Source organism: Macaca fascicularis, chromosome 10 (assembly GCF_037993035.2).
Source record: "Macaca fascicularis isolate 582-1 chromosome 10, T2T-MFA8v1.1".
Classification (NCBI taxonomy): domain Eukaryota; kingdom Metazoa; phylum Chordata; class Mammalia; order Primates; family Cercopithecidae; genus Macaca; species Macaca fascicularis.
Genome location: NC_088384.1, coordinates 100,737,553 through 100,759,616, shown reverse-complemented (window position 1 = coordinate 100,759,616; position 22,064 = coordinate 100,737,553). Strand labels below are relative to the sequence as shown.

The window sequence follows — 22,064 nt, the reverse complement described above, 5'->3', positions numbered from 1 at the left end:
AGTTTGTCATAATTAACAGCTTTGTAAGCTGCTTTTTTAAGCCCTATAACTAGACAGGAAACCATGTAACCTCACCTAGCTATACGTGGGGAATTGGCCTGATAGTTCTATTGGAGATCTCCTCAGGGAACTGCTCTAATGTCTTCCTGGAGGTCTGGCTCCTGAAGCCAGCGGTTCTCAGCGTGAGACTGGGCTAGAGAAAAAACTCTTTCCCGTTCACCCGGGGAGAGGGTAGAAGTTAGGATGACATTTAAGTCACTCCAGGTTAAATTGTAGGACAGAGTTAGATATCGGAATTCCTATCGTATATCGTACGTATTTAGTGGGGTCTGATGAGAAAGAGCCTAAAAGCTGGCTCATTTGGGAAAGGTCTGACAGAGAGAAAGGCACATGTACCCTGACTCTGCCTTCAGCTCCAACCACCTCTCTAAGAGAAAATTGTTGGGCGGGTGGGGGAGAGCTAGTCGCAGAACAAAACTGTAAACCAGACTGGGTGTGGGGAGGGGAGGCAATAGAAGGGTTATAGGGTGGGGGAGCAGAGGCTGAAGAAGAGTTGGAGCCTGATTCAGCCTGGCGGGGAGTGACCTGAGGAGGAGCGGTGTGGGGAGGAGGTGAGAGGTCAGACGGGTCAGTAGAAAAGGAAGATTCACAAGACTCAGTGAAGCTTGGGGTTGGGACTGAAGGGACAGGTGGGAGGGAAAGAAAGAGGATTTGGGACGTATTGCATTGGGAACAGAGACTAGGGAGGGAACGAAGTGTGAAAAATGCCTGGACATAAGGCACCTCAGACCATTTGCCCATTTTTCAACAAAAATTATGTAGGTCTCTTAGGATGGAGAAATCAAAAGTGCCGTTTTCTGGCCATTTAGAATCGTTTTCAAGTTTGTATTGGGGCCAAGCGGTGTTGCAGAGGAAAATAAGACGCTTAGGTTTTAGGTCAGGTGAGAGTTGAAGAGGTTTTAAGTCCTTGAGAACACAGGCTAAGGGAGAAGAAGGAGGAATGGAGGGTGGAAGGTTGCCCATAGTGAAGGAGGCAAGTTTAAAGAGAAGGGTAGAAACACGGAGAAAGGGGTGGGGAGCAGCCCTGGGCTGTAATGTGGGTGCGCAGCCAAAGCAGGTGTCCCTGCAATTGACTTGCCACCAAAGGAATGTGGGTGAAAGACCAAGGTAGGCGTCCCTGCGGTGATCAGACACCAATGCAATGTGGGTGAATAATCAGGCAGGCGTCCCCGCAGTGATTAAACACCAAGGGAAGACTGTCTTCCCGAGTCCGTGACCCATGCTGGAGTTTTGGGTCCACAGATAAAATGTGTCTCCTTTGTCTCTACTAGAGAGAAAAAAGAACTAGAATTGGAAGGACAGGGAGATTGAAGGGTAGCAAGAGAGGCTGGAGAAGAGAGTGAAAAGACCACTTACCCAATTTGAAATTGATGAGATGTTCCTTGGGCTTGTTGGTCTGAGGACCGGAGGTCATAGGTGGATCTCTTCACGGAGTGAGGGTGAGGACAGAGAACTGGCCTCCCGAAGGAGTCCCTCTGACTCGGGTCTTTGGCACCAAATGTCACGCGCGTCCATGTGAAGAGACCACCAAACATGCTTTGTGTGAGCAACAAGACTGTTTATTTCACTTGGGTGCAGGCCGGCTGAGTCCGAAAAGAGAGTCAGCGAAGGGTGGTGGGATTATCATTAGTTCTTACAGGTTTTGGGATAGGTGGTGGGGTTAAGAGCAATGTTTTGGGGGCAGGGGGTGGATCTCACAAAGTACATTCTCAAGGGTGGGGAGAATTACAAAGAACCTTCTTAAGGGTGGGGGAGATTACAAAGAATCTTCTTAAGGGTGGGGGAGATTACAAAGAACCTTCTTAAGGGTGGGGGAGATTACAAAGAATCTTCTTAAGGGTGGGGGAGATTATAAAGTTAGGGTGGGGTAGAAACAAATCACAATGGTGGAATGTCATCAGTTAAGGTTATTTTCACTTCTTTTGTGGATCTTCAGTTGCTTCAGGCCATCTGGGTGTATATGTGCAGGTCACAGGGGATATGATGGCTTAACTTGGGCTCAGAGGCCTGACACAAAAGACCTGAAAAAGACAGCTTGAGACCAAAAGAATGTCTCCCCCTCTCCCCAGTTTCGTTTCTTTTCTTTTCTTTTTTAGTAGCAGTTTACTCAAAAGGTAAACAAAAAAATCTTTTACTATCTCTTATTAATACTATATGAGGCAGGGCACGGTGGTTCATGCTTGTAATCCCAGCACTTTGGAAGGCCAAGGCGAGCGGATCACCCTGAGGTCAGGAGTTCAAGACTAGCCTGGCCAACATGGCAAAACCTTGTCTCTACTAAAAATTCAAAAGTTACCCTGGCATGGTGGCGCATGCCAGCAATCCCAGCTACTCAGGAGGCTGAGGCAGGAGAATCACTTGAATCCAGGAGGCGGAGGTTGCAGTGAGCCGAGATCACGCCACTGCACTCCAGCCTGGGTGGAACGAGACTCCATCTCAAAAAATAATAATAATAAAATAAAATAACTGTATGAATATCTAGTTCAAAAGAGAAAACTGATTCTACTTTTGCATCAGTGAATTACAAATATGAAAGTTAATTTTAATAAAGCCTTATAAATCATCTAATCTCAATCAGCTTTGACCACACAAGATAATACTTCCCTAAACCTTTTATAACCTCTTACAATTTTTCCATTCCTCTTTCTTTTCCCAACTTTCTATAGCCATTCAGTTAATCTATTTTATTCTTTCCTTCTTTTATCCCAATTTGATACAGCCTTTAAATAACCCCTAAACTAGGGAAAATCACTTACTCTTTAACAAAAACCACATACTTATGTCTTTCTTATGGTCTTCCTTCCTAAAAACGCATCTTCCTTTCCTTACATATTCTGAATACAGAATTGTCTTCCTTCTGGTCTCCAGTGTTAGTTACCATACATTAGTCAGAATTTTAAATCTTAGTAATCTCAATTTATACTAAAAATCTAAGAAGTAGGCCGGGCGCGGTGGCTCATGCCTGTAATCCCAGCACTTTGGGAGGCTGAGACGGGCGGGTCACGAGGTCAGGAGATCGAGACCATCCTGGCTAAAGCAGTGAAACCCCGTCTCTACTAAAAAAATACAAAAAAACTAGCCGGGAGAGGTGGCCGGCGCCTGTAGTCCCAGCTACTCGGGAGGCTGAGGCAGGAGAATGGCGTAAACCCAGGAGGCGGAGCTTGCAGTGAGCCGAGATCCCGCCACTGCACTCCAGCCTGGGCGACAGAGCGAGACTCCGTCTCAAAAAAAAAAAAAAAAAAAAAAAAAAAAAAAAAATTTTATTTTATTTTATTTTATTTTTTAAACAGAGTCTCACTCTGTCACCCAGGCTGGAGTGCAGTGGTGCGATCTTGGCTCACTCCAACCTCCACCTCCCAGGTTCAAGAGATTCTTCTGCCTCAGCCTCACAAGTAGCTGGGACTACAGGCACACACCACCACGCTCGGCTAATTTTTTGTATTTTCAGTAGAGACAGAGTTTCACCATGTTGGCCAGGCTGGTGAACTCCTGACCTCAGGTGATCTGCCCATCTCAGCCTCCCAGAGTGCTAGGATTACAGGTGTGAGCCACTGCCCAGTCGGAAGTGATTTTGTCAGTATGTACTACAATTTATGAATACACATTTTACAATATTTGGAAACACAAGCTTTCTAATGGAACAATTTTTCAATGTGGAATACGATACTTTTACTAGCGGATCTTAATAGCTCTCTTTTTTTTTTTTTTTTTTGGAGACAGGGTCTTGCTCTTTTGCCCAAGCTGGAATATGGTGGTGTGATTATAGTTCACTGCAGCCTCAAACTCCTAGGCTTGAGTGATCCTCCTGCCTCAGCCTCTCGAGTAGCTAGGACTACAAGCATGCAGCACCACTCCTGGCTAACTTTTAAACTTTTGTTTTGTAGAGACAAGGGCTCACTATGTTGCTCAGGCTGGTCTCGAACTCCTGGCCTCAAGCAGTCCCGTCACCTCAGCTTTCCAAAGTGCTGGGATTACAGGTATGAGCCACTTTACCCAGCCTCTAAATATCTTTTGTTTCTCTGAAATAAGAAACCAAAAGTATATGAGCTTAAACTTATATGTAGTAATTAATGTTTTAGCATTATATCTTATTTGGAAATGATCTAGATATTCAATAAATATTCATAGTTTAATTTAGCTTGGCAAAACTCTAAAGTCATAGTTACCAAACAAATTTGAAAAACTTTTTCCTTTTTGTGGCCATCGCCAAAGCAGGAGTAGCCAAAATGAAGTTTGATCCCTTTGTGACTTCTTTCTTTTCGTTTTTTGTTTTGTTTGTTTGTTTTTGAGATAGTCTTGCTCTGTCGCCCAAGCGGACTGCAGTGGCACAATCTCAGCTCACTGCAGCCTCCCACCTCCCGGATTCAAGTGATTCTCGTGCCTCAGCCTCCCAAGTAGCTGGGCTTACAAGCGTGCACCACCACGCCCAGCTAATTTTTGCATTTTCAGTAGAGACTGGGTTTCACCATGTTGGCCAGGCTGCTCTCAAACTCCTGACATCAGCTTCCCAGTGTTGGGATTACAGGTGTGAGCCACCACACCTGGTGTTAATTAATTTTATTAAATAACATATATATATATATATATATATATATTTTTTTTTTTAATGGAACGCTTCAGAATTTACGTGTCATCCTTGCACAGGTGCCATGCTACTAATCTTCTCTGTATCATTCCAATTTCATTTTAGTTATTTACTTATTTGTTTATGTATTTATTTTGAGACAGAGTCTCTCTCTGTCACCCAGGCTGGAGTATAGTGGTACGATCTTGTCTCACTGCAACCTCCACTTCCCGGGTTCAAGCAATTCCCCTGCCTCAGCCTCCCAAGTAGCCAGGATTACAGGCATGTGCCACCATACCCAGCTAATTTTTGTATGTTTAGTATAGATGGGTTTTCACCATGTTGGCCAGGCTGGTCTCGAACTCCTGACCTCAGGTGATCCACCTGCCTCAGCCTCCCAAATTGTTGGGATTACAGGCGTGAGCCACCGCGCCCGGCCTTCATTCCAATTTTAGTATGTGTGCTGCCGAAGCGAGTACCTCACTGAATTTTAGACGAGGTAGGAAATTTACATTTCAAAGCACAGAGAAGAAATTTAAGCCTTCCAGAAAGTCGCTTAAGATTTACATTTTTTTTCCTTCAGCAAAAAATCATACCAACAAGAAAGGACGCAAACAGAGAGAGGGACTTACCATATCATTAAAAGAGGGGTTTCAGTCACCTGAAAAAAATTCCCCAAAACAAGATCCAAAATAGAAGAAGCAGAAAGGCCCTATTTTAAAAATTATAATCTGAATATCTGCTTTTAATTAAGTTGACTTTAAACTACAGAGCTCTTAAGAAAATATTTTTGTCAGGTTTTAGCCAGGTAAATAACAAACATTCTTGATTTTATTTTATTTTTTTTGGCTTTTCCTCTCTGGAATTTACATTAAGAAGAGTTTTGTAGGAGGGGCATATTTGTTTGTTAGAGGTCTAGGGTAATCACTCTTTTAAGCTGTTTGCCTTTGAAATGTTTTAATTAAATGTGTCCTTTCTTTCTGAATATGTGGTTTCATTAAGCTTAGGAGAGAAGGCTAAACAAAACAAAAAAATTCCTATCATATTCTAAATAGAAACCAAAATTTTAAATCAAAGGTATACGTGCACAAGTTACTCAAAACCAACATAAATAGGTGTGCCTGAGACTAACAACAGGTGCTCATACAGCACCCGGCACAGAGCCCGGTACACAGTAAGCACTCGGTGTTGGCTAGCTGTTCTCATTATCATCATCATCATTGTCATCGTCATATATGTATGGGTGGCTGATTAATCTCTGAGATCATGGATGAAGAAGACTTTGGAAGTCAAAACATAAAAAGAAACTTTGAAGAAGGCCAGGTTATCCCAGGCCAGGGCAAGATACTAGAGCTGCACTGTAGTACTGCAGAGCTATAATAAAATGGGAAGCAGGAAGACGAGGACACAAGAGGAAACCACTGATAGCTAGTGATCAGCATGACTAAAGAACCTCCCACAGCCAGAGTTTTGACCCATGATAGTACAGGATTTGGAGGAGGGGGGCATTCCCCATCCCAGCAGATGTGCAGAGCCAAGGCTCAGGGGACAGCTGTCATCAGGAAGAGGATTCCTGCACTGGTGATAGGTTGAAGGAAATGACTTTATTTGGTCTTGGTCTCTCTGAATAAGGGTCCCAAGATTCCCTGCCCTGTTGTGGCCACATAGCCAGCAACAGTTCCTAATATAACATGATATTAAACATGTTAAGTTATATATAAGACAATATATTTATTTACATAATAGCATTACATCTTTGTTCATAATTACATACATTAAAATTTACATTTACTGTCATATTTACATTCATATGATACATATCTATAATTATTTCATTCCTACATTGTGGTTGTGTACTTTTACGTTAACCTCTTCATGTGACATTGATTTTGTAATGTCATTTTATTTAGAGAGGATAAGAAGATACTTTAGTCTTTTTTTTTTTTTTTTTTTTTTTTTTTTTTTGAGACGGAGTCTCGCTCTGTCACCCAGGCTGGAGTGCAGTGGCCAGATCTCAGCTCACTGTAAGCTCCGCCTCCTGGGTTCACGCCATTCTCCTGCCTCAGCCTCCCGAGTAGCTGGGACTACAGGCGCCTGCCACCTCGCTCGGCTAAGTTTTTGTATTTTTAGTAGAGACGGGGTTTCACCGTGTTAGCCAGGATGGTCTCGATCTCCTGACCTCGTGATCCGCCCGTCTCGGCCTCCCAAAGTGCTGGGATTACAGGCTTGAGCCACCGTGCCTGGCCTACTTTAGTCTTTTTTCTCTAGCACCGTTGACTAATGTTTTTTTTTGTTTGTTTGTTTGTTTGTTTTTGAGACAGAACCTCACTCTGTCACCCAGGCTGGAGTGTAGTGGTGCAATCTCGGCTCACTGCAACCTCCACCTTCTGGGTTCAAGCGATTCTCCTGCCTCAGCCTCCCAAGTAGCTGGGACTACAGGTGCTCCTGGCGAATTTTTGTAATTTTAATAGAGACGGGGTTTCACCAAGTTGACCAAGCTGGTCTCAAACTGCTGGTCTCAAATGATCTACCCACCTTGGCCTCTCAAAGTGCTGGGATTACAGGTGTGAGTCACCGCACCTGGCCCCCATTTTTTTAAGACAGGGTCTTGCTCCATTGCCCAGGCAGGACTGCAGTTGTCTGATCTTTGTGCAATGCAGCCTCAAACTCTTGGGCTCAAAGGATCCCCCCATCTCAGCCTCCCAAGTAACCAGGACTACAGGCATGTGTCTCCACACGCAACTAATATTTTAAGATTTTGTAGAGACAGAGTCTCACTGTGTTGCCCAGATTGGTCTTGAACTCCTGGCCTCAAGCCACCCTCCCACCTTGGCCTCCCAAAATGCTGGGATTATAGGCATGAGCCACTGTGCCTGGCCCCAAATTTTTTATGGTCGATAGTTAAAAGTTTCTTTCAGCTTCACAACTTATTACTGGCACAGTAGCCCCCTCTTATGCAAGGTTTTGCTTCCTGAGGTTTCAGTTGCCCATGATCAATCACAGTCTGACAATATTAAATGAAAAATTCCAGAAACAATTCATTAAGTTCTACATTGTATGCTGTTCTGAGTAGCGTGATGGAATTTGGTGCTGTCCCACTCCACCCCACCCTGTCCCCCCGGGGTGTGAACTGTCCCTTTGTCCAGCATCTTCACTACCTGCCCATTAGCCAACTTAGTAGTTGTCTTGGCTATTGGATCAAAAAAACATAGTCTAAATAGAATTCCTTACTATCTACAGTTTCAGGCACTCACTGAGGGTCTTGAAATGTATCCCTCGAGGATAAGGGGGTACTATAGGAAGGTCATAAAATTCTAGGATTGTTGTCAAATTTAGAAGAACCTCTATCAAGTTTCTTTCATATCAGGGCTGTAAGATTTCCGGACTTGTTATGTTTCCTTGATTATTAATCTTAAAATTTTTTTGAACTGATGCTATTTATTATATCCTTTTTGTAGTGGTGTATTTTGACTTTTGTTATTTTCATCAATGTCATTATTCCGTGACAACTTCCCCTTAGCTAGATCCCCCAAAATGCCAGAACCACCGGGGCAATACCCAAAAGGAAGGGAAGTGTAGCAGAGAGGGAAGTTGGAGTGGAAAGGGGTAGCATTCTTAATAAATTACAGTTAAAACATCTTACATTGGCAAATTCTACTAAAGCATGTGATCCTGAGAGTGCATTACTTGGCCCCTCCCAGGCCCCTGGAAGGCCCCTGGCAAGTGAATGGCTCTAAGGCTTAAGCTGTGACTTTCACAGTAAGTTTGCTAAATCCATTTCTGCCTCTCCCCAGCATGATGGGGAGATTTTGTCCACCTCCACTTAAGCGTTGTTTTTTACAGGAAGCCTCCAGAAAAAGCTAGTTGTCCCTACCTCCACCCCATTATCTGCATCGTGAGGCTGGAGGCCATGACTATCTAGTTCCTTCTGTATCCTCAATAGACTGAACAGTGCCTGGTACATAGTAGAATCTTAGGCTCAGAGGGCTGAACTGCCAGGGTCATGCAGATAGGAACTGCCAGAACTCAGGATCAGCCAGAATGAATGAATGAATGAATGAATGAATGAATGAATGAATGAATGAATGAACGAACGAATGAACTCTAGCTTCCCAGGCTCAGCCAGGGAAACCTCGTTTCTTTTCTTTTCTTTCTGTTTTTCTTTTTTTGAGACAGAGTCTCCGTCTGTCACCCACGCTAGAATGCAGTGATGCGATCTCAGCTGATTGCAATCTCCACCTTCCAGGTTCAAGCAATTCTGCTGCCTCAGCCTCCCAAGTAGCTGGGACTACAGGCGCACTTCACCACTCCTCGCTAATTTTTGTATTTTTAGTAGAGACAGGGTTTCACCATGTTGGCCCGGCTGGTCTGGAACTCCTGACCTCAAGTGATCCGCCTGCCTCGGCCTCCCAAAGTGCTGGGATTACAGGCATGAGCCACCGTGCCTGGCCAGAAACCTCATTTCTTACCAGAGCCCTCGATGACCTGCTTCCTATCTTCCATCCTGGAAGACTGACCTGGAACCCCAGGAAGCGGTCTGAGCCCTGAGGCAGAGATCTCTCACCTGGAAAATGGGTCTAATGACTGCGCCTCCCCGGCAGCAGGAGAGGACTGCAGATGGTGCGAGATGAGAGGAAGATCTCTGGCCCTGGAGACAGCATCATCAAGCAATAGCTTCATCTTTGCAAGCTGGGACCTCCGCAGGAGCTTTCCCCTCCTCTCTCCAGGCTGAGCCTGTCTCAGCGCCCCACCCCCAACCTGCACCCCAGTCCTTTGGAGTCATCTTAAGCCTTTGGCTGATGTTTCTTTGCTGATGTCAACCAATGTGATTGTTTTGTCCTCGTAAAGTAACTCTTGAACATACAGGCACTTCTCCCTCCCTCCTCTTGCTTTGAAGGGCGGGTTGTCACCTGACACCATGGGCAGGATGAGGGCCAGCCCCATACCCGTGAGGTCAGAAGGCAGCTGCCCCTGACCCTGTGGGTTTCTCTCAGAGGGGCCAGGTCTTCCTCACCATGTGTCCCCAGCACCTAGCCTGCGGCCTAGCCCAGGGTCACACTCAGTAAATGCTGGCTGAGAATTAAGGGGGAACTTTCTGGTTCCCCTCCAACACTTCTTTCTTTCTTTCTTTCTTCGTTCCTTTCCTTCCTTCCTTCCTTCCTTCCTTCCTTCCTTCCTTCCTTCCTTCCTTCCTTCCTTCCTTTCTTCCTTCCTTCCTTCTTTTTTGTTTGCTTTTTGTTTTTGTTTTCCCAAGCTGGAGTGCAGTGGTATGATCTCGACTCATTACAACCTCCGCCTCCCCAGTTTGAGTGATTCTCCTGCTTCAGCCTCCCAAGTAGTGGGATTACAGGTGCCCGCCACCACGTCTGGCTAATTTTTGTATTTCTAGTGGAGACGGGGTTTTGCCATGCTGGCCAGGCTGGTCTCGAACTGTTGACCTCAAGTGATCCACCCGCCTTAGCCTCCCAAAGTGCTGGGATTACAGGCATGAGCCACCGCACCTGGCACCAACGCTTTTCTGCAAGTGCTACAGTGTCTGCCACAGAGACCTCGGTGCACGCCCAGGGGCGGCTGAGGGGCCATAAGCCTCCTTTGACTCCATTATCTTGCCTGTGCAGGCCAGATGACTGCCTGAACCCACAACAGCTTTGCCAGAAGAGGGGCTCACTCATCACTTCCACACAACCTGTGCCCCTCCCCCACTGGGACCAGCTGGGGTGGAAGGAGTGGGGGTCAGGCTGGGGAAGGCTCCTGGAAATTGCATTTGCAACCTACCCCTCCCCTGCCAACCTCTACTGCCACACTGAAAGGAACAGGGAGACATCACTAAATTGAGGACCTAGGTAGAGAGAGAAGAGAGTGTCCTGTCAGTCTTCAAAGTTTATTCAGAGCTCTTGGTACAGGAAGGCCCTGCTAGAAAACTCCAAGAGCCCAGGAGGGCCTTGAGCATAAAAGCTCAGAGTTGTCCTCAAGAAGCAACTGTATGGCAGTTATATCAGATGCACATTCAACAATAATCACAGCAAACCCTTACACAGATCTACAAGCCCTTATCCACACTTCAGAGATCCCAACGTTTCTGAACAAAATAATTTAAGTGTAACACCAAAATTCATTCGGTAGCCAAAACCTAACCTGAACAGATGTATGAATACTCATATGTTGTTTTCTGAAGAAATATTAACGTGTTTCATTATGGGATGCTAAGCCAGATCCCACTACCCACTAGTGTGTTATATAAGTCATGTGCTTTCCAAAACCCCAGAACTCCCTAAATTCCAAAATGCATCAGGATCCTGAGACATTGGAGTTTCAGTTAAGGAGTTGTGACCTGTGTAGCTTCCTCCATGACAGGCACTGTTCTAACTGCTCTCCATCAATTAACTCACTCAATCCTTACAATGACCTGACAGAGTAGAACTTACTATTACTCTTCTAACTTTATAGATAAGGAAACTGAGGCAGAGAGAGGTGAAGTGACTTGCCCAAACACATACAGCTAATGAATGCTGTAGCTGAAACTTCCAGAGCCCAGTTCCAGAGCCCATTCTCTGAACAATTCTACCATCTATTTCCCCTAAAAGGACTGGTGTGGCCGGGTGTGGTGGCTCACACCTGTAATCCCAGCACTTTGGGAGGCTGAGGTGGGTGGATCACCTGATGTCAGAAGTTTGAGACCACCCTAGCAGCATGGTGAAACCCCATCTCTATTAAAAATACAAAAATTAGCTGGGCATGGTGGTGGGCACCTGTAATCTCAGCTACTCAGGAGGCTGAGGCAGGAGAATTGCTGGAACCCGGGAGGCAGAGGTTGCAGTGAGCCAAGACTGTGCCGTTGCACTCCAGCCTGGACCAACAACAGCAAGAATCTGTATTAAAAAAAAAAAAAATGGATGGTGGGGTGGGCGTGGAGGTTGAGGGGTATGGTAAGCAGCAGGAGATAACCAATTTATGTTGTGTGTGTGCTATGGTTTGGATGTGGTTTGTCTCCTCCAAAATGCATGTAGAAACTTGGTCCCCAATGTAATGGTATTGGGAAGTGCAGCTTTTAAGAGGGGATTAGGTCATTAGGAGGGATTAATGCCTTTCTTACAGGAGTGGGTTAATTCTCACAGGAGTGGGTGAGTTATTGAGAGTAGTTCATTACAAAAATGAGTTTGGCTTCCTCGGCTTTGTCTTGTTTCCTCTCACCCTACGATACCTTCTGCCATGTTACAACACAGCACGAGGCCCTCACCAGAAGCTGACCAGATGCAGCCACCCTGTCTTGGACTTCCCAGCCTCCAGGACTGTAAGAAACAAACCCCTTTTCTTTGTAAATTACCCAGTCTCATGGGTTCTATGAAAGCAACAGAAAGTGGACAAATTGTGTAACATGCGCACGCCCAGGAGGGTGTGTGAGAGGTAATCCTGTTGTTACGGTTGTTCTGTAGGGTGGACAACCATTGGGAATTTCCCTGGGACTGTTTTAGTTTTAGCACTGAAAACTCTGTATTTCAATAAACTCCCCAGACCTGGTAAACCGGGATGATTGATCACCCTAGTTCTTGCCCTCTTTTCCTATGAGCAACATGAGGATCATGACCCACTGAGGAAGATTCTAGGATCTGAAGATGCTCATTATCTATATAACACAGCTTCTTAACCCAAACCAGGATCTCCAGCAGGCACTTACTCAAGATACAGGGAAGAAGCCCTGGAGGAAACGCTGGCTGTATCAGATTCAGTGAGGGATAATGCCTCTGTCTCCACTTGGCATCTTCCTAAGAGGTTTCCAAGGACAAATGTGACTCTATCAGGTTTTCGCCTTGAGTGTTGATGCTGGCCTCCATTGTATATACAGTGGGAATACACTCGATATTCTAATTGAGAAATGCCTGACTCTCATCCCCAGCTTTGAATTTTAACTCCTCAAAGCCCAAAGTGACTTCTCAGGAATGACCCACACCATGAGCTCATATCTATCTTCCTGAGGCCTGCCCAGACCTGTCGAAGTACAGAGAAGAAGGCAAGGCCTCTGCTCTTGAGAAGTAGGTATGGGCTATGGAGGCAGGAAAGAACTATGCCCCAGGCTCAGAGAGTGGGGAAGAGAGTCCTGTGTGCTGAGGGCTCCCATGGACTCCTGGAGCGGGATGAAGAAGGAATGGGGGGAGGATGGGGTACCATACAATCCTCCTGAGGGCTGAGGATTTCCCCAGTCAAGAACTGAGGCTGGAGACTGCTGTTTAAACATAGCAGGTTGAACACACTTATTTCTCCCCATGGTTCTCTGAAATTCCAAGAAAATGACACAGGGATTTTTTTTTTTTTTTTTTTTTTAATGCACATCTATCTTCTGGGACAAAGAAAACATATGAGGAAGAAAATAGCAGATGAGAAGAATCAACCAAATTCCGGAAGCTGGAAGGCAGATGGTGAGTGGGGACTGACAAGAAACCAGGAAGCTGAAACCTAGCTAGTCACGGGGAGCCATTAGGACAAAGCAAATCACAGAATCTCGGAGAGGCTCAGGGATTGGACAGACCAGAAATCTCTGAAGACCATGTGGTGTGGGGTAGGGCAGAAGACAGAAGGGTGGATTGGTTATCAATCTGGGGGACAACTGGATGTCTAGGTCTCCTACCCCAGCTGGCACAAGCAATTGTGACCCCACCCCACAATAACAGGAGGCCCACCCACTGGATAGGCTGGGTGAAAAGAATAATCTGAGATGATGTTTGCTATGGTTTGAGTGTGTGCCACAACAAACGTGTGTTAGAAACTTAATCCCCACTTTGGGAGGCCGAGGTGGGCGGATCATGAGGTCAGGAGATTGAGACCATCCTGGCTAACACGGTGAAACCCCATCTCTACTAAAAAAAATACAAAAAATTAGCTGGGTGTGGTGGCGGGTGCCCCTGTAGTCCAAGCTACTCGGGAGGCTAAGGCAGGAGAATGGCGTGAACCGGGGAGGCAGAGCTGCAGTGAACCGAGATGGCACCACTGCACTCCAGCCTGGGTGACAGAGCAAGACTCTGTCTCAAAAAAAAAAAAAAAAAAAAAGAAACTTAATCCCCAATGCAGCAGTGTTGGCAGGTGGGGCCTTATGGAGGTGTTTAGGTCATGGGGCCTCCATACTCAAGAATGGATTAATGCTGAGTATAAAAAGGCTTAAGGCCATGAGATTGATCTCTTGCTCCCTCTCTTACCCTCTCTGACTCTCTCATCATCCACCATGGCATGACGCAGCAAAAAGCCCTTGAAAGATGCCAGCACCTTGATATTGGGTTTCCCAGCCTCCAGAACCATGGGCCAATACATTTCTGTTCCATAAAAATTACCCAGTTTCAGGTGTTCTGCTATAGCAGCACAAAATGAACTAACACAATGTTGGCACAAGACTCAGTGCTGGGCCTGGCATACAACAGGCCCTTGGTAAGTTGTCAGTCTGATTACACTCAGGCCTCTTTCTATCTTGCTCTCTTATTTTCTTCTGGTCAGAAAGAGGCTCAAAGACATATGGTATGGACAGCAGAATCTGGCTTCCTGCTAACACTCTTTCCACCTACCCATACACCCTCCTCACCTACCAGGCTATTTGATGTGGCAGAAATGACCACCCTTCCAGTATCTACTATCCTCTTCTTCCCCCCTCCACTGCGTCCTGCACTGCCGAAATGGAGTTTCGCACTGTCACCCAGGCTGGAATGCAGTGGTGCGATCTTGGCTCACTGCAACCTCTGCCTCCCAGGTTCGAGCAATTCTCCTGACTCAGCCTCCCAAGCAGTTGCGATTACAGGTATGTACCCCTGTGCCTGGCTAATTTTTGTGTTTTTAGTAGAGACAGGGTTTCACCATGTTGGCCAGGCTGGTCTCGAACTCCTGACCTTGTGATCCGCCCATGTCGATCTCCTAAACTGATGGGATTACAGGCGTGAGCCACCGCACCACGCCTACTATCCTCTTCTTTAGTAACAGAATCTCCTTTTTTTTTTTTAGCTGGGTACCTTGCTTTACAGCAAAAGAGATTTCCTAGTCTCCTTTGCAATTAGGTGTGACCATGTGACTACATAAGCAGAATTTGTTGAGAGAAAAACCAGGTATCTAGATCTTTAAAAGAGAGAAGCACCAGCTGCTGCTTCCCTTCCTCAGCCCTGCTCTCTTGACTGCAGATGTGAAGACCGGTGCTCCAGCAGCCATACTGCACAATGAGGATAGGGGCTGGATGCTAGGGATGGCAGAGCAGAGGGATGGAAGGAGCCATCTTCACAGAGTTGTCACATCAGTGGCATTGCCTGCCTCTGGTTTTTTAATCTGTTTTTACACAACAGAGAAATAAACTTCTGTCTTTTTTCAGCCATTATTATTTGGGGGTTTTCTGTTGTGTACAACTGATCTTAATCCTGTCTGATAAATGTGAGTGAAAATGCAACCTCTCCCTTGTCCTATTTCTTACTCAGAGATCTTAGAAGATCAGAATCAGCAGGGACCTTGGCTGTGTGGGGCAAAATCTGGCCCACAGATGTTTTCTTTGGCTTGTACAAAGTTTTAAACATTAGGACACATTTGAATACAGTTTAAACATTAAAAGAGGAGTCACTGGCTTTTTTGGATGCTTGGAGGATCTGGCAACACTGGATTTATGTTTCAGCGCAGCAGCATCTTGATGGGGCATTTGCTCGTTCATTGCCATGATCCCCACCTCTCCTCTTGTGTGAGGATTCTCTTCTCCTCCTCCTATGAACAAGGCGTGTCTATGGTTTATTCTATTAATTAGTATGTATTGTTATCCCCACTACACAGATGAGAAAATCAAGGCTCAAAACAACTTTCCCAAAGCCACAGAGCTGTAAGTGATGGAGCTGAGGCTCCTGATCATATACATTTGATCTTGATTTTTATTTATTTATTTGAGACAGAGTCTCCCTCTGTCGCCCAGGCTGGAGTGAAGTGGTGAGATCTTGGCTCACTGTAACCTCTGCCTCCCAAGTACACATGATTGTCCTGCCTCAACCTCCCAAGTAGCTGGTATTAGAGGCACGTGCCACCACACTTGGCTTTTTGTTTTGTTTTGTTGTGTTTTGTTTTAGTAGAGACAGGGTTTCACTATCTTGCCCAGGCTGGTTTTGAACTCCTGGTCTCAAGCGATCCACCCGCCTTGGCCTCCCAAAGTGCTGGATTACAGGCATGAGCCACTGCACCCAGCCCCAATCATCTATGTTTGAGCTTGAAACTCTTTTTTTTTTTTTTAACTTTTTTCAAAATGTTTATATTCTATGTGGTTTTTTAAAAAAACTTAATTTTTTTTTGTTTAGATTCTATGTATTTTTTAATATTTCAATATATTTATTTATTTATTTTGAGACCGGGTTATGAGACTGGCTAATTTTTGTATTTTTGGTAGACAGGGCTTCACCATGTTGTTCTGGTCTTGAACTCCTGGGCTCAAGGTGTCCACCTGCCTTGACCTCCCAAAGTTCTGGGATTATAGGTATGAGCCACTGCACCTGGCCTGAGTTTGCAACTCTTGATTTCTCAACCCCTTGCTCAAAGTTTCACAGAGGAAGACACTAGAGCCCAGTGAAGTCTTGTTCTGTCGCCCAGACTGGAGTACAGTGGCTTGATCTCGGCTCACTGTAACCTCCGCCTTCCGGGTTCAAGTGATTCTTATGCCTCAGCCTCCCAAGTAGCTGGGATTACAGGTGCCTGCCACCAGGCCCAGCTAATTTTTGTATTTTTAGTAGAGACAGGGTTTCACCATGTTGGCCAGGCTGGTCTCGAACTCCTGACCTCAGGTGATCCGCCCGCCTCGGCTTCCCAAAGTCCTAGGATGACAGGCATGACCCACTGTGCCTGGCCTGGAATAGATCTTGAACTAGATTTTTCAGGATGGCTACATGAGAGGTGGAGAGACATTCTCAAACATACACAATCTCTGTTGTCTTCTCACAGGAGTGGCGTGCTGTGTGGATGAATGTTGGGGAAGGTGTCTCTCTCCAGCCCCTCTCAAGCTTTCTGTAGTCGCTGGTCCACTCTGTATTGCTGTGAAGACGCTCAAGACCAGCCTGTATCACTCGGGGTCCTGGCAGGAACCAGATGTCATTCTCAAACTGAGTCATTGAAGAGGGTTTAATATGGGAGTTATTTACAAAGGTGTGGGCTGGTGTAGCTGCCCATATGCCCTTGAAATCACCTCTACATGGCAAGAACTACTTACTGCCAAAAGAATCTCTCTCTCGTTGCTGCAAGTATTTTCTAGCCATGCGAGCAAGCTCAGACAGTTACGCCGAACAAACTAAGAGTGCCAGGAAGTTAATGTTCTGGAAGCATTGCCAGAGGGGAGGGGGCAGATAGATTCCTCAGCTTCCTCGCTGGGGACCTCAGTTGGGTTAAGCCTGTGACATATTTGTCATCTCCCAGAGTGCTGCCCAGGGATAGAGCTCCAGATGCTCAGTGTGGTGACCTGCCCGTGTCAGCTTCTTCCCCTTTCCTGTCTTGTTTCTGCAGCCACATCCTTCCCATGTTTCCTCTTCCCAAATAAACTACTTGCATTCAAATCTTTGTCTCAGGCTCTGCTTCTGGGGAAACCTGAACCTAGAGAGGAGAGTTTAAGGAAAGCAACAAAGGATGGCGTGGGACTCTGGGACTGGTAACAAAGGAAACCACTGCCTTTCAAGAAAACGGCAGGAGGCCGGGCGCGGTGGCTCGTGCCTGTAACCCCAACACTTTGAGAGGCCAAGGCGGGTGGATGATTTGAGTTCAGGAGTTCGAGACCAGCCTGGCCAACATAGTGAAACCCCGTCTTTACTAAAAATACAAACATTAGCCGGGCGTGGTGGTGGGTGCCTGTAATCCCAACTACTCCAGAGGTGGAGGCATGAGAATTGCTTGAACTCGGGAGGTGGAGATTGCAGTGAGCTGAGTTTGCACCACTGCACTCCAGCCTGGGCGACAGGTGAGACTCTGTCTCAAAATCAATCAATCAGTAAATAAATAAATAGGCAAGAAGGAACCTGGAGAGGGGAGGGTACGGAGAGGAGGGCCAGGAGGACTGTCCGGAGCTGTGGCCTTGGTAGAGAGACACAGTCAGCCCGGTGACTTTGCACTGAGGGAAAGGGGGAATGAAAATCCTGACCCCTCTGCTCTCACCTGCTGATCTCCTGCTGGTGCCCCCTGTTGACAAAACCCAATCAGAGCCAGAGAGCAGGAGAGCCCATTGGTGTCACCCACAGCGGTGTGGCTGCTGGAAACAGCAGCAGAGCAGCATGCAGAAGGGTGGAGAGTGCACCTGCAGTGGCAAACAGAAGAACTGCAGCACGCAGCCCAGCCCTTTAGATATGACCCATTTGGAAAGCAGAATTTTGATAGTCTAGGATCTGGGTAAAGGGTTTTCCAGGTGTCAGGATGGAAGCGACGAAGGTGCAGAGGCTGGAGGGTTGGGCCAGGTAGGAGCAAGCATTCCTGTTATCTACTGCTGTGTGATAATCTCCCCCTAAAACACAATGACTTAAAATGACATCCATTTTGGCCAGGCGCGGTGGCTCACGCCTGTAATCCCAGCACTTTGGGAGGCCAAGGCGGGTGGATCACGAGGTCAGGAGATCGAGACCATCCTGGCTAACACGGTGAAACCCCGTCTCTATTAAAAATACAAAAAATTAGCCGGGCGTGGTGGCAGGCACCAGCTACTCGGGAGGCTGAGGCAGGAGAATGGTGTGAACCCAGGAGGCGGAGCTTGCAGTGAGCCGAGATCGCGCCACTGCACTCCAGCCTGGGCGACAGAGTGAGACTCCATCTCAAAAAAAAAAAAAAAAAAAGACATCCATTTCATTACATATCTCAATACTGTAGGTCAGGAATTTGGGCTGGGCTTACTTGGGTAATTCTTCTGTCCCACATGGCATTGACCGAAGCCTGGTTTTCAGTGGGCAGCTGGGCTGGATGGCCCACCACAGCTTCACTAACATGATTGCTGTCTTGGTAGGGATGGTGGAAGCCTGGGCTCAGCGGGACTGCCAACTGGAATGGCCATATGTGGACTCTCTTAGCATGATGGTCTCTTCTAGAAGCTTGGGTTCCCAGAGAGAATGTTGAAGAGGCCCTAAAGGACACCACAAAGCTTCTTAATGACCAAGGCTCGGAAATCCAGGAAGCTTGCTCCCATCATGCTCTATCACTCCAATGAGTCACTCAGGCCAGCGCAGGTCCAAGAGGAGGAAACCTAGACTCCATCCTGCAATGTGAAGAATTGCAAATAATTTGTGGTCACCCTTAAGCAACCAGCAACTCATCTAGATTGACTGGCATTTCAGCAATGTGGTGGGAAGTGGTGGGACTGATGTTGAAGAGGGACTTGAATGTCATGAGAGGCTGGGGAGGTAATAAGGTGGGGAGTGAAGTTTCTCGAGTCAGATTCAAATTTACACCCCAGTTTTGCCACTTACAACCCATGGGCCAAGCAGGCTGTCTCTCTATCTGAACCTCAGTGTCCTCATCTGTAAAATGAGGAGAATACCTTCTACATCTCAGAATGACTGTGAAGATGAAATGGGATGGTGCTTATAAAGTGCTTCCCAGTGTACCTGGCTCCAAACGTGTCTCAGTAAATGGCAGCCCCTATTATTGAACCTGAGTAACACAGAGAGCCAGGAAAGGATCTAACAAAAAACTCCCCTGGCTTTGACAATGTATGAAACCCACTGATGTTTGGCTTTGTGTCCTCACCCAAATCTCATTTAGTAGCTCCCATAATTCCTACATGTTGTGGGAGAGACTCGGTGGGAGATAACTGAATCATGGGGGATGGTCTTTCCCATGCTGTTCTTGTGATAGTAAATAAGTCTCAGAAGATCTGATGGTTTTAAAAATGGGAGTTTCTCTGCAGGAGCTCTCTCTTTGCCTGCTGCCATCCATGTAAGATGTGACTTGTTCCTCCTTTGCCTTCCATCATGATTGTGAGGCCTCCCCAACCACTGTGGAACTGTAAGTCCATTAAAGCCTCTTTCTTTTGTAAACTACCCAGTCTCGGGTATGTCTTTTTTTTTTTTTTTTTTCCTTGAGATGGAGTTTTGCTCTCGTTACCTAGGTTGGAATGCAACCTCCACCGCAACCTCCACCTCCCAGGTTCAAGTGATTCTCCTGCCTCAGCCTCCTGAGTAGCTGGGATTACAGGCATATGCCACCATACCCAGCTAATTTTGTATTTTTATTTAGTAGAGATGGGGTTTCACCATGTTGGCCAGGCTGGTCTCGAACTCCCGACCTCAGGTGATCCTCCTGCCTTGGCCTCCCAAAGTCCTGGGATTACAGACATGCGCCACCACGCCTGGGCTCGGATATGTCTTTATCAGCAGCATGAAAATGGACTAATACAGCCACCCTCTCCCACACTCCCACATACAACCAAACCCCAAATCCAGCTGATTTTACACCCGAAATGCAGCCTGAATATGTTTCTCCACTTCCCCCACTGATATCACCATGCCCTACCCAGACCATGGCAGTTGCCTCCTTCCTGGTATCCCGTCCTCCCTCACCCCCGCCTGCCCCCTGTAATGCCCTCCCCTCACAGCAGGGAGCTCAGGCTTCTCAAAGTGCCCTGTGGGTGCAAGCCACCTGGGGGGTCCTGTTTGTATAAAATACAGATTCCAGTTCAGTAGGTCTGGGATGGGGTCTGAAAGTCTGCATTTCTGGTCAGCTCCCAGGTGATGTGGGTGCTGATGACTCCTGGATCACACTTTCAGTAGCTGGAGAATATTTTTTTTCCAAATAAAAGGGTGATTCTGTCTCGACTCCACTTAAAACACTCCACTGACTTCCTAGCAATCCCACACCATCACTGGGTCCCACAGGCCGGGCAGGATTCAGCTCCCATCTGACCTTCTAGCCCCTTGCTCTCCACTCTCCCGTCCTCTCTTTCCCCCTTGTTTATGGTTTTGTTAATTTATTTATGATGAAATTAGATGAAGCTACCATCCACCCCAGTACTGGAACATTATCAATAACCTGTGTGTGGTCAGGCGTGGTGGCTCATGCCTGTAATCACGCCTTGGGAGGCCGAGGAGGGTGGATCACCTGAGATCAGGAGTTCGAGACCAGCCTGGCCAACATGGTGAAATCCCGTCTCTACTAAAAATACAAAAATTAGCAGGGCGAGGTGCCACGCGCTGAGGCAGAGAACTGCTTAAAACCCGGGAGGCGGAGGTTGCAGTGAGCCGAGATTTCGCCACTGCACTCCAGCCTAGGCGACAGAGCAAGACTCCATCTCAAAAAATAAAAAACAAACAAAACAAAACAAAATAAATTAGCCAGGCGTGGTGGTGGGCTACTGGGGAGGCTGAGACTGGAAAATCCCTTGAAACGGTGGGAGGATGGGAGTGTGGGGGATGTGGGGGGTGGGGGGAGGGGGGCCGGAGGGGCGGAGGTTGCAGTGAGCCCAGATCGCGCCACTTCACTGCAGCCTCCGCGAAAGAGCGAAACTCCTTCTCAATCAATCAATCAATCAAACAATCAATCAGCTGTACCCGGGTGTTCTTTCCCTCCGTCCTTACCTCCTCCCAGCTCCTTCCCATTCACGTGAGATAACCACTCTTCTCCAGTACCTATGCTCATTTTTCCCTTGCTTTAAATTTCTTTTCACCGGTGCATGCGTCTAAACACACACACTTTTGGTTTTGCTTTTACACATTCTAAAAGTTGCACCGTTGTATTCAGTTTTCTGCAACTTAGTTTTTTCACTCTACGTTGTTTCTGAGGCATTGCTTCTGTTGTTATCTGGCTGAAGTTCATTCCGTTTCACTGCTGTCTAACGTTTCATGGTGTGAATATTCCAGTTTATTTGCCCACTCGCCCATGGAGGGGCATTTAGGGGTGTTTCCAATGCTCCTGTTATTCGGAACAGCGCGGTGTGAACATTCTGCACAGGTCTCTGGCTGCGCCTGGGCGGGTTTCTTAAAGGTGAATGCCCAGGAGGGGACTGTCTGTGTTCTCCCACCCTTCGGGCTCCAGCTTTCCTCGCCTTCTTTCACTCCCAGCTCCCTGGAGTCTCTCACGTAGAATGTTCTCTCCACCCCTGGTGAATTCCTGCAGGTTCTGCAGGCCAAGGCTGGCCCCCCTCGAAAGCTCCTTAACTATACAATTATGTCATGTGTTTCTGCGACGAGCGTCCGTCTCTCCGGTGGAAAGCACTCCCCTCGAGGTTTGCGATGCTCCCGGGGTCCCCGCTTCTAGCTCGGGCCTGGCTCACAGCAGCGCCCAGACTGCAGGGGGACCCTTGAAAGTTGCTGGAGGAGCCGGGGGGAAGGCAGCGCCCAGCGAGGCGGCGGGGGCTCGCGCCCACAGGTGGGTCCGGTCGGGCGCCGCGGGGCGGTAGTTTTCGGGTCGACGGGCGAGGACGCTGGGTCCTGAATTCCAGGAAACGCGGGACCCGGGCCGGCGGACCGGGCTGGGGCTCCGGCGAGAG

The 22,064-nt window shown here is 47.1% G+C and overlaps 5 long non-coding RNA genes and 1 pseudogene across 7 annotated transcripts in view; 3 read left to right on the top strand and 3 right to left on the bottom strand.

Moving 5' to 3' along the window:
• LOC123567141 (uncharacterized) overlaps positions 1-1,555 on the bottom strand; it is an 8,044-nt gene extending 6,489 nt beyond the window's left edge. The window contains exon 1 of one of the 2 annotated variants that reach the window (XR_006689909.3): positions 1,417-1,555. This is a non-coding gene — a long non-coding RNA (uncharacterized lncRNA). The remainder of the gene's footprint in view (positions 1-1,416) is intronic. The other variant, XR_012419423.1, reaches the window with a different exon arrangement.
• Positions 1-4,037, top strand: part of LOC141407927 (uncharacterized) — a 14,793-nt gene extending 10,756 nt beyond the window's left edge. Inside the window, exon 3 of the long non-coding RNA XR_012419426.1 lies at positions 3,945-4,037. This is a non-coding gene — a long non-coding RNA (uncharacterized lncRNA). The remainder of the gene's footprint in view (positions 1-3,944) is intronic.
• Positions 1,598-22,064, bottom strand: LOC135965655 (uncharacterized). Of its 2 annotated transcripts, XR_012419421.1 has the most exons (3): positions 21,154-22,064; positions 18,479-18,836; positions 1,598-2,081 (listed from the first exon to the last, which is right to left on the bottom strand). It is a non-coding gene; the product is annotated as an uncharacterized lncRNA (long non-coding RNA). The 2 variants fall into 2 exon arrangements; XR_010578689.2 differs by lacking the exon at positions 1,598-2,081 and having other exon boundaries at positions 17,394-18,836.
• On the bottom strand, positions 4,661-4,761 carry LOC123567327 (U6 spliceosomal RNA; annotated as a pseudogene).
• Positions 9,311-12,410, top strand: LOC135965656 (uncharacterized). The gene is made up of 3 exons (XR_012419427.1): positions 9,311-9,449; positions 11,848-11,915; positions 12,280-12,410. It is a non-coding gene; the product is annotated as an uncharacterized lncRNA (long non-coding RNA).
• On the top strand, positions 12,921-17,160 carry LOC141407925 (uncharacterized). The gene is made up of 3 exons (XR_012419424.1): positions 12,921-13,038; positions 14,197-14,402; positions 16,556-17,160. It is a non-coding gene; the product is annotated as an uncharacterized lncRNA (long non-coding RNA).